Below are 18,863 nucleotides of genomic sequence, written 5' to 3' on the forward strand. Positions count from 1 at the left end.
TGTCACGACCCAATCCCCGAACCCGGTCGTGATGGCGTCTCTCGTGAAGACAAGGCCAGCCAGACCAAAACGGAACACCTCTTTTAAACAGTTAATCATCATAAACAGTAATAACATATAATATAATATTCATAAATTGCGGAATTTTAATGTTAACAACAACAGGAACCATCCCGACACAACCCAAATAGGGGTGTCACAAGTCATGCGCTACTATAAAATCTGCTATAGGTCTACAAAGTACGGAATCCGATACAACAGTCTGAAGAAAAACATAAATGTTAGAGGATAAGGGAGACAAGGGGCTGCAGACGTCAACAGCTACCTCAGAACTCCAAATCACCCCCTAGCCTGGACAGAATCAGCGCTCAGGTGCGGACTCTGCTATGCCTGAATCTGCACACACGGTGCAGGGAGTAATGTGAGTACTCTGACTCAGTGAGTAATAACTATAAATAATGGCTGAAAGTATGAAAACACGTAAAGGCACAAAGCAATTCCATATCAAGCAGTAAAAATCACTTAAAGCAGTAAATTAGTGAAGAAATCAAATGATATTCCTTTTCAAACAAGTAAAACCGGTAATTTAACAGGTAAATAACAAGTAGAAATCCGCCCCTCGGGCATAGTATCAGCCCCTCGGGCTTAGTATCAATCACTCAGAACAGTGTCAGCCCCTCGGGCTCACTCTTAGAATAGTATCAGCCCCTCGGGCTACATCACAATCACTCATATCAGCTCCTCGGGCATAGCATCAATCACTCAGAACAATGGGTACCCGCGCTCACTGTGGGTGTGCAGACTCTGGAGGGGCCCCTTACGGCCCAAGCGCTATATCAAGCCACCTCATGGCATCATCACTCGGCACTCGGCCTCACATCACTCGAGCCACCTCATGGCATATAAAATATCTCAGGCCCTCGACCTCATATCACTCAGCATATCCTCACATATGGCCCTCGGCCTCACTCAGTCCAAAAATCATCACAAGCCCCTTGTGCATTAGTAAAACAGCCCAAAACATGATGTAGAAATATCATTTAAGTTTCAAATCTGAGTAAAAGTGGTTGAGTTTGTAAAACAGTAGATATCAACAGGATTGAGTTCAAATAATAAGTTAAGTAGTGAGGAAACAGTAATAAAAATCTCCGTTGGCACGAAACCCAAATATGGCAATCAACCCAAATCATGATGATAACAAATATATTTCAGTCAAATATTCGGTAAAATCATCAATCGGGATGGATCAAGTCACAATCCTCAGTAGTGAAAGACCCCACGCTCATCATCCAGCGCGTATTTTGCCTCAATATAGCACTACGATGTGCAATCCGAAGTTTCAAACCCTCAGGACATCATTTACAATCATTACTCACCTCAAGCAGGCCGAAATCCTCGCTCGCTACTCCCTTGCCTCGCAAATCAACCTCCTCGAGCGTCGAATCTTATCAAAACCACAAGTAATACGTTACAATAGGCTAAGGGAATACAACCCAATCGAAAAGACTCGAAAAATATCGAAAATCACAAAGTTGGCAAAACCCGAACCCCGGGCCCACTTCTCGAAAAATCAGAAAATTGACATCACCGGATTCATTATCTCGCCACGAGTCTATACATATCAAATTTACCGAAATCCGAGCTCAAATGCTCCCTCAAACCCCCAAATTTCTATTTCAAAAGTCAAGCCCTAATCCTTCCCTTTTTAATCAAATTTCCATGAATTTAGATGTTGAATCTACAATTAAATGACGTTTCTAGGCCATAGGACTCACCTCCAATCGATTCCCAATCAAAACCCTCTTTAATACTCGTCAAAAGCTCCCAAGGTTACTCAACAATGGAGGAAATGGGACTTGGTTCGCGTGTGAAATGTTTATTAAAACCCTTCTATCAGCCCAGATTTTACTCTATGCGATCGCATCCAAGCCTCTGCGATCGCATAGCTCAACTTTCCCAAGCCTCCAAAATGTCCTATGCGAACGCGACCCCTTAAATGCGATTGCACTGCTTTACCAATCAAACCTACGCGATCGCATACACTACTCCGCGATCGCATTGAGCAAAGTACCCCTCAGAACCTCAGGTCCATTTAACACTACGCGATCGCATTACTCCTTATGCGATCGCAATGAACAACCTCCTCAACCTTTGCGATCGCATACCCTATTCCGCGATCGCATTGAGCAATCAGAACGGCCTTCCCCAAACCTTCTAATGCTATCGCAATTGCACTCCTGCGATCGCAGAGAACAAAAATGTTTTCCAACACCCAGCTGAAATCTGCAACTTCAAAAACCAAGATTGGTCTGATTGACCATCCGAAATCACCCCGAGGCCCCCGGGACCTCAACCAAAAGTGCCAACCCATCCTAAAACATCATTCAAACTTGTTCCAATCATCAAAATACCACAAACAACACCAAAACCATCAAATTACATCGGATTCAAGCCTAAATTTCTTAAAAACTTCCGAAATACGCATTTGATCAAAAAACTGACCAAAACACCTCCGAATGATCTGAAATTTTGCACACACATCCAAAATCACCTAACGAAGCTACTGCAACTCTCGGAATTCCATTCCGACCCCCATATCAAAATCTCACCTACCAACCGGAATTCGCCAAAATACTAACTTCGCCAATTCAAAGCCTAATTCTTCTCTACAACCCCAAAACCCATTCCGATCGCTCTCCTAAGTCACAAATCACCTCCCGAAGCTAACCGAACCATCAGAACTCACTTCCGAGCCTTCTAACACATAAGTCAATACCCGGTTGACTTTTCCAACTTAAGCCTTCTTAAAAGAGACTAAGTGTCTCATTTCTTACCAAATCCTCTCCGAACTCGAACTAATCAACTCGATCACATAAAACACGGATAACGAAGCATAAAGAAGTTGAAATGGGGGAAACGAAGCGGTAACTCATGAGACGACTGACCGAGTCATTACAAAGACCCTTTGAAAGAGATGCACTGGTGGTATAGCAAAGAAGCCTTTCTACTTACTTACAAGCATAAGTTACAACCTGTACCTAATTCTGGAAGATAGACCTATCTCAAGCCATAGAACCTCCAGAACCGGTGAAACAAGCTGGCAGGCCTAAAGTCAAAAGAGATCGACAAAAGGATGAGGCGAGCAAGAGGCAAAGGGAGTGGAGTCAGTCTAGAAAAGGTAGAATTATGACTTGTGGCAATTGGGGAGAGGCAAACCATAATGCAAGGGGATGTAAAAAGGTATAGACCCAATTGTTATTTATGAACTTGTTATTATACTTAATTTTTATTAAATATTTCTTTTTTGCATTAAACAACCATTGACTATGCCGAAAGTGACAAAGAAGAAGTAGCCATCAAATGATGGGCAGACATCTAGGGCTAAGAAGCCAGCCAAAAGACAAAGGACTTTGCCTGATGAAGACACTAATGATGATGAGGTGTTGGAAGATATCAGTTTATCAGCACCCCAAGTGTCTCAAACAAGTCAAGGCATTGGCAGCAGTCAATCATTTATCTTTATGCCTACTCCAACTCTGGATCATTTTTCTGATGTTGATAATGGTCCTGGACCTCCATTAAGGCCTAGTATTATATCAGAATCTCAAACTAGACTTATGGAAAGGCAGTAGGTTGGTATAAACACCAGGACAAGGACAATCAAGTTTACAAGAGATAACACAGGTGTAAGTGAACATGTTGATCTGCCATACTCCCCACTAAACTTGACATGGAAGGGAAAGGCAGCACTCAATCATTCATGCCAAGGAGTAATTCACGCCTCTAAGCAACCGAGCAAGTTTCTACTCCATGAACACTACTTCCTTCACGAATAACCACTCAATCATTCCATGATTTCCATATACCCATAGAGTGTAATACAACCCATATCCAAAAATTTCCTTACTCGAGTCATTCTCGATCTCAACCTTTGTAAGCCATAACTAATTCACCAATATACCTCAAACTAAAACTAATACAACACATAATCGTTCAATAACCCGTCGATAACAGACTCCCATATTTGGCACAAAGCCAAGGAATAAAGCATCTGATAACTTACAATACCCATACTCTGTTACTGCCAAAATCCAGCACTGAAATTCAATAAAATCCTTCATAAGCTCATGTAACACAAACCATCTAATATCTCAGATCATCTGCAATTTTTGTATTCACCCTTGTAACAGTCAAGCGAACTTCCACAAGCTATCCAAGCTCAAATTGTTCTACATATAATTCACTGGTAAAAGAGGACTCGCTATAAAACAACATAGGGATCACACAAACCTCAGGACACCCCGCTGGAGATAACCCACCTGCTTTGCCTCAAACTAACATCTCCTCATACCCTTCCACAGTCATAACTATTATGAAACCACTTAATCTTCCTGAGTCTGAACTCATATCATGAAATGAAAATCTACTTCATTCCCCAACTAAACAACATTAAAAGATCCTTCAACACACCCATAACTCGAGACTACACATCAAATCAAGATGGAAATCAAGCACCAGATAGTTCTTTCTACACCTCAAGCAAACCCTGCTCATCACATTCAAACCATAGGAACACATCTCGCAGTCACATCATACTCATCACGTAGCCATCCAACCACAAATTCCACTAATAGGGGCAATACTGGACATATAAATCCAAAAGCACGTGCTCATACAATCAACATCTCTGCGCTCAAGCTACAGTCAAAACCCGACCTCAAGTCCTCCAGACTGGCCCTTTATCAACACACTGAAATCACATCTCGCACCTCATCCATGAAATCACAAGCCGTCGATGCACAGCTGATACCGAGGGCTCATGTGCACACACGAATGCGTGGAAGAAATTCAAAGAGTTACGCTTCAAGCTGAATCAATGCCGAACGATAAGAAAAGAAAGATGTGAAGTATATCCTAAATTTCCTGTAGCCTCTCGAAGATAGGTATGGACGTCATCATACTGATCCGCAAGACTCTACTAGACACTTGCTCATGACTTGTAGAACCTATGAACCTAGAGCTCTAATACCAATCTGTCACGACCCAAAACCTACTAGTCGTGATGACACCTAACCTAACCCGCTAGGTAAGCCAACTAATAACTATCTAATTCCAATAACATTAATAAGGCAATTAAACAAAATAAATTATCTAGATCTATTATATTTCCCAAGGATTGGTAGTATAACTCATGATCTTCTAAGAGTAGAGATTACAAAGCTGATAAGAAATAAATACATCTTCTGCTTCAAAAGTACATAAACAGAGTTTTATAATCTAAGGCTACCATGAACAAGAGGCAGCTACAACCGAGATGCAGGTACATCTTCCAATCCAGCTTCCGTCGAACACAGCAACATCGACATTCAAAATCTGCACGCAATATGCAGGAAGTGTAGTATGAGTACAACCGACCCCGTGTACTCAATAAGAAACAAACCTAACCTTAGGTTAAAAGTAGTGACAAGGTGGAACATAGGTCGGGTTCAACAACAATAACCAATAGCAGTTCATAACAACGTAGAGCATATAAATAAGGGAGTAACTTAGAATAAAATGCTCAGCTTTCTTTCACAGTTTTTCCGAAAATAGTTTTACTTTTTAAGAATATCAGTGAAAACTCAAATTCTCTTCCGAAATCATCGTAAAATATGATATAGTTTGAAAACTATAAATATTTATAAAAATCTTTTTCACAATAAATAAGACATTTCAATTTTTTTCCAGATAGCAAGTGTGAGATACCTCTCTAATGTGTGTAAAAAGTCATGAATGATGTGATACCGTACAACATGAGAAAAATGTTTCTCTATGCATGTATGTCATATATGCATTCGAATGCCATGTATCTCAAAGATGAATTATGTACTCACACTCTCAGAGTGCTCAATCTCACTGTCTCACACTTCCCACTCATCATGCGCAACCACTCGGTACTGTATATAGCCCATACAACCCATATACAATACTGACTATAAGTCACCCAATATCGAGTGAAAAGGGCAATCCAACCCTGTGGAGAAATCCATCTCCAAATATCAAGTACTTTGGACAAACCCATGTCTAGGGCAATCCATCCCTCTATAATATCATACGCGCTCACTGGGGGTGTGTACAGACTCCGGAGGGGCTCCTGCAGCCCAAGCGCTATCATAGTTATCAATATAACCACTGGGGCATGCAGCCCGATCCTATAACTGTCACTCATAATCAGGCTCTCAGCCTTACTTGGTCATCAATCTCTCCAGTCTCACCCATGGGCTCACAATGTCATGGAAGCTAACCCAGAACAATGATATGATGTATCAATAAATAACAACTGAGACTGAGATATGTAATGAATGCATGAATATGACTGAGTACAAAATATCAATAAAATCAGTGAGATGACACCAGACAACGACCACTATAGGTCCTAACAATATTAGCAAAAAGCCTAAACATGATATCTAGCATGATTGATAGCCCAGTTACTTTATCACATGGTAAAAACACAGATGTCAACAAAATAGGGCCACTATACAGTGCCATGGAAACAACAGAATCATAATTCACAAGGTGCACACCCACACACCCGTCACCTAGGATGTGCGTTACCTCAATACCAATCACACAACACATAATTTGGGGTTTCATACCCTCAACATTAAGTTTAGAAGAGCTACTTATCTTAAACAAGCCAATTCCTGACGCCGAGCAGGCCCAACGATGCTCTAAGAATACCATCTCATGCGTAGCGACCTCCGAACGGCTCAAAACTAGCCAATAACAACTCAAAAATATCAGATAAAGCCCAAGGAAACCATTACAAGTGATAAAGATCGAATCCTAAATTAAATCACAAATTCGGCCAAAAATCACACCCAAGCCCGCACCTCAGAACCCTAAAAAACTCATAAAATTTGATAACCCATTCGATTACGAGTCCAACCATACTAGTTTCACCCATTTCCAACTCCAATTCGATGTTCAAAACTCAAAAATTCATATTATGAAACTCTAGGCCAAAACCTCCCAATTTCACTTTAAAATTCATCAACCAATTGCGAAAATGAAGATAGATTCATGGAATATAACCAAAACTGAGTAGAGAAAACTTACCTAATACATATGGTAAAAACTGCTTCAAGAATCACCTCAATCCGAGCTCCATAGCTTCCAAAATGCAAAAATAGCCGAAACCCTCGAAATAAAGTACTTTATAATTGTTGGTCGAATCAATGAATCGCGATCGCGGAAGCAACTTTGCGATCGCGAAGAAGTAAATGCACTGCCCCCTAAAAATGCACTACGTAATCGCGTACAAAGGACTGCGAGCACGAAGAAGAAGCGGACACTGCCCAGCTCAGCCAAACACTCAACGCGAACGCGATGCTCAAATTGCAGCAGCCTACGTGATCGCATCTGAAGACTCGCGAACGCAATGAACAATTTCTCCCATAATTCAAAATAACTCTATGCGATCACAATCCATACCTCAGATCGCAATTAAGGATACCAGATACTTAGTTTCTGCACAACCGACAATGCATAATGAAGGGAAAATAGTCCGAAACTCACCTGAGCCCCTCAAAACCACATACAAAGATACCAACAAGTCTAATAACATAACACGGACCTACTCGAGGCCTCAAAACACGCATAAAAATATCAAAATGATGAATCACACCTCAATTCGAACTCAATGAACTTTGAAACTTCAAACTTTCACAACTGATGCTGAAATGTATCAAATCACGTCCGATTGACCTCAAATTTTGCACACAAGTCATATTTGACATTACGAACCTATTCCGACTGCCGGAATCAGAATTCGACCCTGATATCAAAAAGTCCACTCTTGGTCAAACTTCCAAAAATTCCAACTTTCGCCATTTCAAGTCAAATTCTACTATGGACCTCCAAATCACAATATGGATGCGCTCCTAAATCCAAAATCACCCAACAGAGCTAACAAAACCATCAGAAATCCAATCCAAGGTCAAATATTAAAAAGTCAAAACTTGGTCGAACCTTTCAAATTTTAAAGCCTCTAACTCAGAATCATTCTTCCAAATTAATTCCGAATAACCTAAAAATCAAAACTGACGGTCCATATTAGTCATAATGCATCATAAAGAGCTTTTCATGCCCTCTAACAACCGAACTAAGTGCAATTGCTCTGAATGACTGGCCGGATCATTACAATAGTCTAGCAGTAGTGCAACATCACAACTGTAGCTTGCTAAGTCCAAACTAAAGAATACTCACTTGCATCATCTTTCATGACCTCACACATATTTTATAAACATGATTAAAGAGGTTTCACTTAATACTTGCAAATCTAAAAATCATACCCTCTCAAGTGCAAGCCACCACCTTTTTCAAGAACAAAGTTGCTACAACCTCAAGGACCAGATCCAGAGATTGAAGATATCTTAAGTCCTTAGGTTTGTTGAGTCTTTGTCATTTTGTTCTTTATATGTAATCCTATACTACTTTCAAGAAGTGTCTTTGTAGGATAGATTTAAACTATTATTTGGTTTAGTTATTTTACTAGAGTCAGTCAAGGTTTGTTGTTATATAATAGAGTTATTGCAAAGGGCATACAATAGAGTTATTGTAAGGGGTGAAGGATTAAGAGATTAATCCTTAGATTACAATAGGATGTAATCTGAAGGTTGTCGTGGTTTTTAATCCCTTGAGCAAGGAGTTTTCCACGTAAATATCGTGTGTTCTTTATTTACCACATATTTATTGTGGGAATAGATAGACAACCTCCTTCCATATACTGTTTGATTTTACAGTCTGTTGCTTACTGTGGGAATTGATAGAGAACCCGGTTCTCTGTATTGTTTGGTGGACTCCTACTTTTTATCAGTTAGTATCAGAGCAGATGCTTTCTAAAAGGTTAACACCTAAAAAGAATCCCATAGTTTCTCCACGAAACTTTGAGGAAGGACAATCAACCAACAAACCACCAAGATTCAACGACCAATACTATGATTGGTGGAAAACAAGAATGCGTGACTTCATTATGGCTAAAGGCTCAGAGTTGTGGGATGTAATATATGATGGGCCTTTTTTTTCCCATGAAAACTATTGGTGAGAAAATAGTTACAGTCCCAAAAATAAGAAAATAGTACAAATATGCCGATAGAAAGGCTATTGAGAAGAATTTTAGGGCAAGAAGATTCATCTTTGTGGCATCGGCCCCGATAAATACAACCACATCTCAGTCTGCTAAGGAGATATGAGAAGCTCTCCAAACTGCCCATGAGGGAACTACTCAAGTTAAGCAGTCAAACATTGATGTGCTTACTACTGAGTATGAGCTTTTTAAGATGAAAGAGGATGAGTCTATTCAGAACACGCATACAGTTTCATCTCCATTATTAATGAGCTTCACTCCCTTGGATAAGTCATTCCAAGAAACAAGTCGGTCTAGAAAATATTCAGTGTGTTACTAGGATCCTGGGAAAGTAAATTAAATGATCTCACTGAAGCCAAGGATATACAGAAACTGGCCATTGATGAATTCATTGGAAATCTGAAAACCTATGAGATGAAGAGAAAGAAAGATCTTGAAAGAAGAGAGCTCAAGACGGAGAAGAACCTGGTTCTCAAGGATGCCAATAACGACTCAAGTAGTGATGAATACGACATGAGGTATCTTACTCGAAGATTTCAAAAGATGGTTCGTATAAAGGGTAGGATCCCAAAGAAAGGAAGTTCCAGCAGGATTTTCAAAGAAAATGATTTCTATCATAAGTGTGAAAAGTTTGTACACTTCATTAAAAATTGTCCTCTTCATAAGTAGGATCATGACACAACCAATACTGATAAGGCGGCTAAGCAGAACTAGGTCCCTAATAGAAAGTTCAAAAGAAGAGATGATGCTGACAACATGGTGAAGGAATCCCTGACTGCATGGGGAGATTCCTCTAGTGAATCTAAAGGTGAAGATGACCAAGGAGAAAATTCTATGGTGGTTATTGACAATGGATCTTCAGAATATGAGTCAATCTTTGCACTCATGGCCAAATCTGATGATGAGGAGGAGGAAAAGGAGGAAGACGAGATACGTTTTCTTAATGTTCAAAGAAATTTGAAAACTTCTCAAAGAAAAAATTGATGTCCTTAGAAAATGTGTTGATTGATGCCTATCGCAGCCTCGTTAATGAGAAAATTGCTTTAATTGAAGAAATTGGCAACATAGAGCAATAAAGGGATAATATGGTAGTTTCTATTATAGACTTGAAGGAACAAGTAGAAGAAGTAACTAGAGAAAATACCTTGTTGAAAAACTAAATAAAAAATAGATGGACATCCCTAAAGGAAAAGAAGTGGCTAGTGAGGCTCAACTTAAGCTGAGAGTGAGCTTAAGAAAGTTAAAACAAGTCTTGTTGTTGAGCTTGAAAAGAGTAGACAACTTCAAGAGGATCTGAAAAGGATTAAAAATAATCTTGATAAGTCACTTAAATGGACCTGGTACTCTGATATAATAACATCTATGTACAAGAGTAATGGTGGAAACTTGCAAAAAATCGAGTTCCAAATGGTTAGAACCTCCTATAATCCTCATAGCAAGTAAGTAACTGTGGGTGATAAATGGATGCGTACTCACTATGGTCAAACTGGTCATTACAAGGACTCTTATAACTCTAAAATTCAGTCTCTATAGAAAAATAAAGTTTTTGTTGAATATAAGTATATTATTGAGGAACATGGTCCTCTAAGAGAAAAATATGTGTTGCCTGTATGGGCAAAAAGAAGTTTAATTCTCACGTTCTATCATTATAAGGAACCCAAGATGGCTTGGGTTCCTAATTCTAATCAGTAATTTCGTGTGCAGGCTGGAGGGAGAGGTATTAATCAAAAAATTGTATATGGATAACGGTTGCTCTAAGCATATGATTGGAAGAATGAATGATTTCCTTTCTCTCTAGGTCTTCCAAAATGGGAGGGTGTCCTTTGAAAACAACAAGAAAGGCTATATTCTTGGTGTTGGAAAAATTGGCAAAATACTCTCCTATGCAAGTGAAAATATGTACTATATGAATAGCTTGAAATATATCTTGTTGAGTGTGTCTCAAATCTATAATAAGGAAAAATAAAGTGAAGTTTTGTCCAAATCTTGCACTGTCACCAATCTCAAAACTGCTAAAGTGGTGTTGATAGCTAAAAGGTTCAAGAACATCTATGTTGCAGGCATTGATTCATTGAATGGTGGTGATCTAATATGCTTAAGTGTCATAGATGATGATGCTGAGTTATGGCACAGACGACTGGGGCATGTGAGTTTTTATTTGCTGAAAAAGTTGATTTTATAGGACTTGGTTCGTGGGCTGAAGCAGTCAACACTACCTGCTACTTGATTAATAAGTGTATGATCAAGTCCCTTCTCGAGAAGTCTCTCTATGAACTACTCAATGAGAGAAAACTCAAGCCGACTTACTCGAGAGCTTTTGGATACAAATGTTTTGTTCTCAACAATGGTGGCAAAGGGTCACATAACAAAGACGATAAAGATGGAGAATTTATAATGTTCCTGCTGAAGCTATATATATATATATATATATATGTATGTATGTATATATATATATATATATATATATATATATATATATGTATGTATATATATATATATATATATATGTATGTATATATATATATATATATATATATATATATGTATGTATATATATAATAGAAAGACTAATTTGATGAGTCAAGTCAAGCAGAGTGATGAAGGAGATGCAACAGAAACTTCAAAAGGCACAGAGGAACCTGGTCCCTTTATCACCTCGACTAAAGCTGAAGATAGGGTTGCTGATGATGCATCAAGTACTCCTGATGTGGAACAAAGGAGCGGAAGTCATAATTCTGTTGATGTCAATGATGTTTCAAATATGGAGGAACCTGATCCTTCAAATTTTGAAGTTTAATAATCCAACTAGAAGTAAAAGAGTTCACATCCCCTTCAAAGTGTGATAACATAAGTGCTCTAAACATGACAAAGAACTTGGTACAACACAAGAAGACAAAGCACATTGATGTGCAACATCACTTTTTGAGGGACAATGTTGAAATAAGGCTTATTCGTATAAAGGTTTGCAAGACGGAGGATCAAGAAACATATATCTTCACCATAACACTAAGTAGAAAACACTTTAAAAGAAATCATCTGGAGTTGGTATTAATCAGGCTCACCTAAGGACCTGGTCCATCGACGATTGGCTATGTAAAAAAGGAAAGGTACAATGATAGAAAGTGTTTTTCTTGTGGCATCTAACTCAATTTTATACCGCTACAGGTATACACGTATGGAAGTTTCAGGAGAAAATAAGTATGAGCAACATTGCACGTCTAGGAGTTTTTGCTTAAAATTTCAAAAATCATCAAGGAATCTGGTTCCTGCGACTCAGGTTAGTAGTCTCTTCAATACTTATATGCGTTTTTAAATTGCTGAAGAGTCATGTCATTAATTTATTCCGGCCACTCTCCTAATTTTTAAATACCAAAATATTAAACCTTTTCTGAACTGACCTGTTACCCCAAAAACCATTTGCCTCTCTCACACCCAACCAAAACCGATTTTGTTCTTCTAAACCAGAATCAAACTTGTTTAAAAAAGAATCACTCTCTCTAAATATACTATAAGTGAAGCCAACTCTGTCATCTTCAAAATTCATAACTCCATCTGAATCAAAACCCCAAGAAGTCTTTGGTAGATTTTGATGGGACTTTAATTGAAAGGGAACATGGTAGATCTGATATTCTAGAGAGTGAGGTTGAAATTATTATTGTATTTGTAGAAGCCTTGAAGGATGGATAAATTGATGAATGTGCTGGAAAAAGAGGAACTGAATAAGGGATATAATCCCTTTAGTCATAATTATGATACTAATTCTGATGATGACTTTTCTTTCTGACTATGTGTTTAGTCAAATTGTTTATCAGTAAAAAGGACTGGTAAAAAAGTAGGCTGAATGGTGATGAAGTGGCGTCACTTGATAATGTGGTGTATGTGGAGGATGGGAAGAATATAGTAAAAAGTCTCCATTTATGAGAAATAACTCAAAGAAGAACAAAATGGAGAAAAGAAAATCAGCTGAGAAAGATGTAACAAATGATAAGAGTGAACAGATTGAGAAAGAGAATAGGGAGACCTGACCGCTCAGAAAAAGAAAGGGTAGTGTGAGTGAGAAGCCCGGTTCCTTAAAGAAGCAAAAGGTTGAGTTATTGGAGTTGGAAAGGAAGGAGACATTGAAGTCTCAAAATGTGCTGTTGGACAGAGTGTTTGGCTCTGATATTCCTAGAAAAGGAGGAGCTTCTTGATAGTGTTGAGTTCCAAAATAGAATCACTTCTTTGTTCCTCCAAATCCCAAAGTTTATGAAGAAAAAGTAAAAACTTCTATGAAAACTTGTATGTTACTTATGTTGATACTTTGATGTTGTATATTAATGAGAGTGAGTTTGTTCTTGATAAGGAGAAGCTTGGGGAGATACTTGGTGTTCCGACTGATTGTTCAGCTCGCCCGGATAGGTAGAGAACCAGGTCCCCGTAGTCTCGTAGCAGAATAGAATGCTTAGTTAAAGGGTGAGATTGAAGAAATGGTGGAGGACCTAAGAGAGCAGATGATCATTGATCAAAAGACTGCAAATGAACAAATGGACAAACTCATAAAGGCCTTAGCCCCTTACTTTTCTTCATGCCCAGTGATCCATGCCTTTCACTCCTACCAAATTCCCTCGGATTCATATCTTCTTTTGATCCCTATGTTTGATGACTTTGGTACTTTAGTTGTTTAAATTGTCATATTTTGTATTGATTGGAACTGTTGTACTTTTGTTATAATTACTCTACTATGGGAAAGTACTCTATTTTGTGCAATGACATTCACTTGTTGCTCTTGTTATTTTCTATGTTGTGTTGCTCAATTAGCACGAGTTAATGTTTCTGAACTTCTTTTTGGTTGGGCTTCTTTTGTTATTCTTTTCAATGATGCCAAAAGGAGAAAGTTACATATGTGTCAACATGGGGAGGAACAAAACTAAATTGATATGTTGTGTTGTGCATGAAAGATAGGTCTGCTTCGCAGGGGAAACATTATTGGTAATGTGTTTATTATAGGTCTAATCTATAAGGGAACATGTGAGGAATCTGGTTCGTAGGGAGAATATCAATTTTGGGTTTGGCATCACTAAAAAGAAGAAAATTGCTCTAAGATATGCTATTTCGTATTTTGATAATTTGCCAAACGCTCTCGAGGAACTAGATAGGGACCAGATGTGATCAGTACATATAAGGAATCTGATCCTCAAGGGAAATATCAGTTTTGAGTTTGTCATCGTCAAAAAAGGGAAAATTGATAAGTTATGTTATTTCGTGTTTTGATGATTTGCGAAACATTCTCAAGGGACTAGATATGAACCAGATGTGATCAGTTCCCTTGGCCATTGTACAATCAACTCTACAACTATAAAAATTGTTGCACTGTACCGATTGCCAGATGATAACTTATTTGAAAATTGAAAGGGAGAAAACAGGTTCTTAGAGGGAAAAAGGTTGATTCGTAGGGAGGAACTGTCATACCTCCTTTTTCCGCCCCCGCGAGGGTACGTAGGGAGTTTTTTCCAATTAAAGGACAATCGAAACGGGATTTGTTTATTTATTTCAGAGTCGCCACTTGGGAGATTTAGGGTGTCCCAAGTCACCAATTTTAATCCCGAATCGAGGAAAAGAATGACTCCATATTACAGTCTGCGTACCAGAAATCCGGATAAGGAATTCTGTTAACCCGGGAGAAGGTGTTAGGCATTCCCGAGTTCCGTGGTTCTAGCACGGTCGCTCAACTGTCATATTCGGCTTGATTATCTGATTTTATACATATAGAACCTATGTGCGAATTTTAACTTTTAACCAATTTTGTCATTATTATTATTTTTATCAAGAATTGCAACATCATGAAAACATATCTTGAACCACGTTACATCAATGCACCCGTGGTTGTTGACATATCTCGACTCGATTGAGATTTGGATTTGGGTCACATAAATGTGCACCCGAGTTTAAGGAAAATAAATTATTAAAGGTGCGTCTAAAGCAACTAGCGTATTGTTATTCTGGGTAGGGCCGTGGAGTTTTGCTAAACGGTCCATTCCGAAGTCTAAGCAATTTTTTAAAGCAAATATGTACTGAGGGCCCCGCAATTTTGTATTTTTCTTCGGCGAGGCTCATCCCGCTCTTATTTTTAAAGAATTGCAACGTCGTGGACATGCATCTCGGACCACGTCACAATCAATGTGCCCGTAGTTTTTAACATATTTTAACGTCATTGAGATTTGATTTGGATCACATAAATGCGCACCCGAATTTAGGAAAGTAATTTTATTAAATATGCGTCTAAAGCAACTGCGCGTTTGCACTTTGCGAGGGCCATGAAATTTGCTAAATGGCATGCCTCGATTTATTTCAAAAGATCACATTTAACTTAAAGCACGAATGTTCATAATCAAAACAAACTTAACCATATTCATATCCATAGGCTAACTATAAGGAAAACAAGAAAAAACTAAAAAATATAAACTATGAAGACAACATTAACGTAAAGGAATCCACAAAGATATCATAACTTTATTCACTTTTAAAAAAAGACAACAAGCAAAATAATCACATGGGCCACAGGGTTATCATGGCTTTATTCACTTTTAAAAAGAGAACAACAAGTAAAATAATCACATGGGCATATAACTGGCGCAACAACCTTGACCGAACAGTAAAACTTTTCTTATTTTCATTTCTTCTGTGATTAAATAGAATAGAGATCCATTTGAAATAAACTTAATAAAAGGATATGAAAATCAGTCGAAATCAATTTCAACATATAACCAAACACAGTTACTACATTATGATACCTATTTCCATATTTGTTGGATTGTTTTTCTCTTTCGCTGGATTCACACTTTTAATGGATTAGTGTCTAAATCAAAACAAATAATCAAGGAAAACATTAATCTTCACACAAGTTACCGAAGAAGCAAAATACATAGACAGAAACATGTAAGCAGAACAAATCCAAAATAAAGAAAGTGGGTCTTACATTGAATCTTCACACACAAAAACGACATTAATCACTGGACCGAAATGGAAACCTCGACGGAAATAGGAAGCTCGGACCAAGACTGTCAACGACCCGAGATGTTGGCTGTTGCTGGGTTTTTGTTTTGACGCAGCAGATTGATTCGAGAAGATGAAGCAGAAGGGGTCGTTTTAATGTGAGAGAGTGGGAGTTTTTTTTCTTTTCAGTTTTTTTAGGAAGAAGAAGATGAAGTCCAAAACCTTTTTTCTCTCCTTTCCGTTTTTTTTCGTTTTTCCTTATGAAGAAGAAGGTGACCCCCTTCTTCTAATTTTCTTTTTTTTTTCAATCTCTTTTCCCTTCTTTTCTTTTCCAGACCCCCTTTTTCCTTTTTAAATCCACCCGTCCCTTTCCAATTTTCCTTTTCATTTTCAATCCAACCTTTTCCTTTTTTCAAACTCCCCTCCTCCGTTCCTTTTCCCCACTTTTCAAAAGATGTCCGTGTATTCCTCCTCTTTTTTCAAAAGATGTTCCCCATTATCTTGGAATTGGTGTAAGGTGTGGTGGGTTTTGATTGTTATGGGTTAGGTCCGAAAATTAGGCCTAAAAACGGGTAGTTTGAACCCAAATATTATTCTTTTGTCCGGACCCGAGAATAAGAACACGACGTTGTTCAATTAATCCTATGTAAGTAAAATATCTACCAAAATAAGACTGACATTTAAAACAAAACTATTTTTAAATATTTTTTCAAGATTAAAATAGCTACAAAACATTAATAAAACTATTTTTGTGATTTTCGTTTTTATATAAAGATAAAATATAAAGTATTGTTTTTTTTTGTGTTTTCTAAAGATTAAAATGACTATAAAACGTTAACGAAACCATTTTTTTTTGTAATTTTCGAAATTATATGAAGATAAGATAAAAAAAATACAAAGTACTAATTTTGTATTTTCAAAAGATTAAAATGGCTGCAAGACATTAGTAACTATTTTTTTGTAATTTTCGAAATTATATAAAGTACAAAAATAAGGTACTATTTTTGTATTTTTCAAATTTATGAGAAACGCATAAACTAAAGTATATATATATTTTTTTGTAATTTTTCTTTTTGTGACGAAAAAAGGTAAAATAGTCAAAATTAGCTAAAATAGCTATATTAGACCTAAATTAAATATTTACACTAAAAATGTGAAAATTCTTGGGAAGGGTCAAAAATCACATGTCTACAGCTGCCCTCTTTGACTGGAAACACGAAGAGTTTTCCGACAAAGAACGACTAGACATGTTTCTGACCCGACCCTTATTTGGAGGGACTAAACTAAAGGAAAAGAAAAGGAATGTGACCGAGCCCTGGTATCTGACCTGCCTACATATCCTTGGTTATAGAGAAATCAGGCCACGTGTAGTTCGGAAATGAGAGAGATGGTAGAGTGTACCGAGGTGAAGAGCCGATCGAGGTGCCATTCCGTTGAGGTTCCGGTCCGCGGTCCTGCTATTACAAAAAATGAAAGATGAAGAAAACTAACTAAGCCTATCAGCTACTAGTTACAAGGATTCCTATCTATAAGTCTTCTGAAACTTGGTCTCGAATCTTGAATGATGCTTCATGTAGACTTTGGATTTGAACCTTGAAACTTGCTAGTTGTAGATGCTAGTTCATCCTTCTTCAACTTTTCGGATCAGGACCAGGCTTGCAGTTCTTGCGACCTCAACCAACTACTGAGCAGAGCACATCTTTTCTACCCTTCTGCACTTTGGATTCTTTTTCCTTTTTTTTCCTGCTATTTCCATCTTGGATTGAATGCTGGGGATTTTTATTATTTCCTGCTGGGGATTCCTATTGTAACCCACTGTTTTATTGTCCTCTGACTTGATCTTAAAATGTATGCCTCTGTTGTATGGGCGGGCTCCCAACTTCAATACTTGAAAATTAATGATGAATATTCCTCTGTTATATGGACGGGCTCCCAACTTCAACACTTGAAATGAAAAGACTGAATGTATGCCTCTGTTCTATGGGCGGGCTCCCAACTTCAACGCTTGAAATGAAAAGACTGAAATGTATGCCTCTGTTCTATGGGCAGGCTCCCAACTTCAACACTTGAAATGAAAAGACTAAAATGTATGCCTCTGTTCTATGGGCGGGCTCCCAACTTCAACACTTGAAATGAAAAGACTAAAATGTATGTCTCTGTTATATGGGCGGGCTCCCAATTTCAACACTTTGGAATAAAAAGACTGAAATGTATGCCTCTGTTCTATGGGCGGGCTCCCAACTTCAACACTTGGAATGTAAAGACTGAAATGTATGCCTCTGTTATCTGGGTGGGCTCCCAACTTCAACACTTGAGATGAAAAGACTGAAATGTATGCCTCTGTTATATGGGCAGGCTCCCAATTTCAACACTTTGGAATAAAAAGACTGAAATGTATGCCTCTGTTCTATGGGAGGGCTCCCAACTTCAACACTTGGAATGTAAAGACTGAAATGTATGCCTATGTTATCTGGGCGGGCTCCTAACTTCAACGCTTGAAATGAAGAGATTGAATGTATGCCTCTGTTATCTGGGCGGGCTCCCAACTTCAATGTTTGAAAATTAAAGACTGAAATGTATGCCTCTGTTCTATGGGCGGGCTCCCAACTTCAATGCTTGAAATGAAAAGACTGAAATGTATGCCTCTATTATCTGGGCGGGCTCTCAACTTCAATGCTCGAAATGTAAAGACTGAAATGTATGCCTCTGTTCTATGGGCGGGCTCCCAACTTTGATACTTGAAATGTAAAGACTGAAAAAT

General features: G+C 38.1%; 1 long non-coding RNA gene across 2 annotated transcripts; it reads right to left on the reverse strand.

Annotated features, from left to right (window-relative positions):
• Positions 1-144: 144 nt before the first annotated feature.
• On the reverse strand, positions 145-16,429 carry LOC104214267 (uncharacterized). 2 transcript variants are annotated; one of them, XR_011401125.1, is made up of 3 exons: positions 16,086-16,429; positions 5,288-5,373; positions 145-396 (listed from the first exon to the last, which is right to left on the reverse strand). It is a non-coding gene; the product is annotated as an uncharacterized lncRNA (long non-coding RNA). The 2 variants fall into 2 exon arrangements; XR_011401124.1 differs by lacking the exon at positions 145-396 and having other exon boundaries at positions 5,140-5,373.
• Between the last annotated feature and the right edge of the window lie 2,434 nt (positions 16,430-18,863).

This window comes from Nicotiana sylvestris, chromosome 7, assembly GCF_000393655.2.
Source record: "Nicotiana sylvestris chromosome 7, ASM39365v2, whole genome shotgun sequence".
NCBI lineage: Eukaryota > Viridiplantae > Streptophyta > Magnoliopsida > Solanales > Solanaceae > Nicotiana > Nicotiana sylvestris.